Genomic DNA, 4,951 nt, shown 5'->3' on the forward strand with positions numbered 1-4,951 from the left:
ACTGAATTATCTTTGTGATTTTGGAAGAGTCATTTAATCTTTTTAAGAGTCAATTTCCTCATCTTTAGTTTGTACTATAGGTGGTCTGAATTAGAGGATTTTATAATGTTCCTTTTTAGATATATACAATTCTTGATTATATAATTCCCCAAATCTTATGGCTGCCTTTAGTGAATATAAAATTTCCCAATGAGCTTTACTTAGGGGGAAGCAATATTAGGTAAGGTATTAAGAAGGGATGATGCAGATAGCACTCATTTATGACTGAGAGATTGAATATGGAAGTTTTATTTTCACCGAAGACATTAACTCAATATGCTACTTCTCCAAAAAGGCTAAGAAAAAACTGGACATATTCAGGAGGGGCATCAGAAATGAAACAAATCAGAAAACAATACCTTACCTTGTTTAAACTCATGTTGCCTTTTGTGGTTAGAAGACTGCACATGGTTTTTGTTGCTGTAGCTTAAAAGAAGTTTTGGAGACATTTGGAAAACAAAATCAAAGATTTTCTGAGCTCTTATTAAATGCCAAGTATTGACCTTTGTTGTAAGGCTTGCTAGGCAGCTCCGACAAAATTTTATGAAATAAGGTCCATTATGAGACTCATTTAATGTATGGGGAAACCAAGGGACAGTGGGGAAGTTAAGTAACTTGCTCAAGGCCACAGGGCTAGTTAAGAACAGGTAAGCAGAACAGCTGGCATGTCCCAGCACCTGCGCACTTCTCTCTCTCTCTCTCTCTCTCTCTGTCTCTCTCTCTCTCTCTCTCAGAGAGGGTCTCACTCTGTCATCCAGGCTAGAGTGCAGTGGTACAATCATAGCTTTCACTGCAGCCTCAACCTTCTGGGCTCACGTGATCCACCCACCTCAGCCTCCCAAGTACTTGGGACTCCAGGCATGTGCCATCACATCCAGCTAATTCCTTAAAATTTTTGTAGAGATGGGGTCTCCATGTTATGCAGGCTGGTCTCAAGTTCCTGGGTTCCAGCAATCCTCTTGTCTCAGCTTCCCAGTGTGCTGGGGTTACCAGAGTGAGTCACTGTGCCCAGGCTGCACTTCTTTATTCTATTCTGTCTTTCCAAAAAGCAAAACTCTCCAAAAAGCAAAACTAATACGAGCTTTTAACATGACAAGTCTCTTGTAAGAGGATAATCCAAAATTTAGTACTTTTTTAATTAGAAAAAATGAACACAAAGAGAAGATTGAAAACAGCAAGAGGATGTATTTATCTCTGCCAAATCTTGGGATTAGGTATAAAATCATTATTTGAAACTTAACAACTCTTTGCATAATATGTTGTAAATTTAGAAAATTCTATAATAGAAATTGTAGACAGTAATTGATAATATAGAATCTGAAAGAAATCTGTGATTTTAAGGGAAAAGCAGGTGGCATGGATGCTAAGGGCGCCCTTCTCAGATCCTCTTTTGGAGGTGGTACCCCCTCATCCCCAGCTACTGTGGATGTTGAAGGAAAACAGCTCACAGCTGTTCCTTCTCCATAGCTTTGTCCACAGCCACACAAGTTCCCTCCTCCAGGACACTTTGCTCCCTCTTTCTTGGAGACAGACCACTCCCTGATTAGGAGAGCCCGTCTGCCACGCATCTTGAGCATCTCTGCACATTCTTGCTGGATGTGTCAAGAATGCAAGGCTGGCTCTGCTCTTTACATGGGCCATTCTCAAGGTTGTGTTTGCAGCAAGTAATCTTGAAGAAGAAGGCAATGTCTCCTCACAGACAAACAGCAGGGCTGGTTCTCTAAAGAGCAGTGGATCCCCCAAGGGCAGTGTTCCTCTGTTATAACGCAGTGTTCCTCTGTTATAACGCAGCCCACAGAGCATGCGGGAATCTGTAATGGGCCCTCTGTGTCACCTCTGTGGGTACTGGGGGGCAGGGAGAACTGGCTCAAGCATCATGCTGACACTCTGGTTATGGCTTCTGCTATAAGTAAGAAAGTCATCTGTTTCTAATCCAAGAGTCTTGTGTCTTCTGCCAGCATCCATGAAACAGGCTGGCTTGTCAGTTGTTAAGTAGGGTAGAATTGCAGACCCTGTACAGTCCTGACACCCCTTAGCCTCAAGGTGAGATAAATTTGGTAGTGTAATTGTGCTCTGTGAGGTCAGAATGAAGTTAGTTTCTACCTGAGCCCACATTCTTGCTCAGCATGTCTCCTGCGCTGTTCTCCTGAGACCACCCCCTGGTATACACGTGAACAAAAATCCCAATAGGAACTCTGCTTCTGGGGAAGTAAACCTAAGACAATGAACATATGGAGGAAAATATATTTATTCTTATCTTTCTACAGCTGGCATAATAAAGGATAACTCTCCTTCCCATAACATGTTAGAGCACATTGTGCATGGTATGTATGGTCTAGTATGTGAATGTTTTTTGGAGCAGGGAGGGCGCAGCGTTCCAGGAGGTACTGCAATACCATGTCCATGTGTGGGGTTGAAGCAAGCTCCTATTGCATCTCCCTGCTCCAAAAATCCATTTAATCTCTTGTCTTCAGATAGAGGATGGATCAGATATTAAACTGATGAGAACAGATATTATACTTGATCTTGACCAAAAAGTTGAGAAGCAACATTATGTGAAATGTTTGATATTGCGAACAGGACTAAATTTAGCTGTTATTGAATAATGTTATTGATGAATCACGTTATTGAAAATGCTTAGTGGCAGGAAGGTAAGAACGACCTGAGAGTAGGGATTCCATAGAGAGAAGGAACGTTAGATCTGCTTTTCTGACAATTAGCAGGGTCAAGCAGAACTACAGACTAGAGCCGCCTCCTGAGGGCTGGAAGAAAATGACTATTTCCTCAAAGATTCAGACAAGTTATGACTCCTCTGTGGTTATGATGAGCAGAGATTAGAATCAGAATGGAAGTATCAAGAAATGATTCACTTCTTGAAAACCCATGGAAAAGAGAGAAGCATTTGGAATAGACCAGGTCCTCGTAACTAAAAAGAGGTGCGTACAAGTGAGGAATGATTATGCAAGACTTATCATAATGTTGAAAACTTGTATTTAACTTTTCAAGTTTAAAAAATTAAATGTTGAATAGATACAAACAATTTTCAGATATATAAATAAAGAATGAATAACAACTAGACAATTAACATCCAAGTACCTGTCACTCACTTTCTTTTTTTAGAGATGGAGTCTCGCTCTGTCGCCCAGGCTGGAGTGCAGTGGCGCAATCTCGGCTCACTGCAACCTCTGCCTCCAGGGTTCATACATTCCCCTGCCTCAGCCACCTGAGTAGCTGGACTACAGGCATATGCTGCCACACCCAGCTAATTTTTTTTGTATTTTAGTAGAAACAGGGTTTCATCATGCTGTCGCTCAATTTTTTAAAATCACGTTATCTTTAAGTCTCCTGTACACCCCTGTGTGATTTCCACCCATTTCCTTCCACACATTTCCACCCATTCCTCCCACCTGCTACCCCTACCCAAGCACCCCTATCCTCCCCACAAGCTGCTTTTGCATATGTTTCTTGGTCATTCATCTTTTCTCTTAAATGTTTAAGTCTTTTTGCCTTTGGGTTGTGTTGTTGATTTGTAGTTCATATTTCAGGCGTGTTTCATAAATCGCATGCATTTAGATTTGTTGATGTGTTGTTTATACCTAAGCTGATAATCTTTGAATATTACCGGAACATTTAGCTCTTTTACATTTATTTTAATTACCACTGAATTGAAATTATTTCTTATTTTGTACTTTCACTCTATCTACCTTATTCACATTTCATTTTTTATTGTATTGCCTTTTTGATGGATTTACTGGGTATTTATTAGATTGACTAGATATTTATTATGTTTGGGGAATTTTGAGCTTCCTGTCTTGGATTGGTGTCTTTTATTAGCTCTCAAACATTCTCAGGGATAATTTGTTTGTGTTAGTTTCCTAGGGCTACTAAAACAAAATATCAAAAACTTTGTGGCTTAAAAGAACAGAAATTTCTTCGCTTAAAAGTCCAAAATCAAGGTGTTGGCAGGGCCATGCTTCCTCTGGCCCTAGGAAAAAATCATCCTAAGCATCCCCCACCAGCTTCTAGTGGTTGCTGGTGATGTCTGATGTTCCTAGGCTTGTAGCTGCACAACTCAACCTCTGCCTCTGTGTTTACATGGCCTTCCCTTCGTGTCTCCTCTATCTCTGTGTGTTCTCTCCTCCCTCTTATGAGGACACCAGTCATTGGAGTTGGCACCCACCCTAATCCAACATGACTTCCTCTTAACTTGATTACATGTAAAATATCCTATTTCCAAAGAGGTTCACATTCACATGTTTCAGAAGTTAGGACTCAGGTGTATCTTTGGCTGGAAACACAAGTCAACCCACCATGCTCTTCAGAGGCCCCAGTCTATTTCATTTCTCTCTCCAGCGTTTTGATAAGACCTTCTCCTCATGTCTCTTAAGTTTGCCTTTCAGATTTTCCATCTGTTTTTTTTTCTCTCTGACACACTCTGGGTAATCTCTTCAGTAACCTCTCCCTTTTTATTAATTCTCTCTTTAGCCACATCTAGTCTGCTGTTAAAGCAATCCATTTAAAAACTGTTTACTGAAGTAAATGAAAGATACAGAAATGTATATATAAGTTTACAGCTTGATAAATTTTCACAAGCCAGACACATCCATGTAACTAGCTCTCAGATCAAGAAAGAGATCCTTATCAGCACTTTAGAAGTCCTGTTGTATTCCCCTCTGGTCACTACATGAACTCAAGTGTAAATCCTATATGCACCTGTAATGGCACAAGTTACTTTTTCTTGTTTTTTTACACTATATAAATGGAATCATACAGTGTGTAACATTTTGTGTCTAGCTTCTTTCCCTTGACCTTGATTCATCCATTTTGTTGTGTTGTAATTTTTTTTCCTTCATATTGTTGTATTACATGGTGTGAATATATCACAATTTTTTTTTTTTTTTTTTTTTTTTTT

The 4,951-nt window shown here is 39.9% G+C and overlaps 1 protein-coding gene across 1 annotated transcript in view; it reads right to left on the minus strand.

Moving 5' to 3' along the window:
• LRP2BP (LRP2 binding protein) overlaps window positions 1-4,951 on the minus strand; it is a 23,349-nt gene that overhangs the window by 16,340 nt on the left and 2,058 nt on the right. The window lies entirely within an intron of this gene.

Source organism: Mandrillus leucophaeus, unplaced genomic scaffold (genome assembly GCF_000951045.1).
Source record: "Mandrillus leucophaeus isolate KB7577 unplaced genomic scaffold, Mleu.le_1.0 Scaffold62, whole genome shotgun sequence".
Classification (NCBI taxonomy): Eukaryota; Metazoa; Chordata; class Mammalia; order Primates; family Cercopithecidae; genus Mandrillus; species Mandrillus leucophaeus.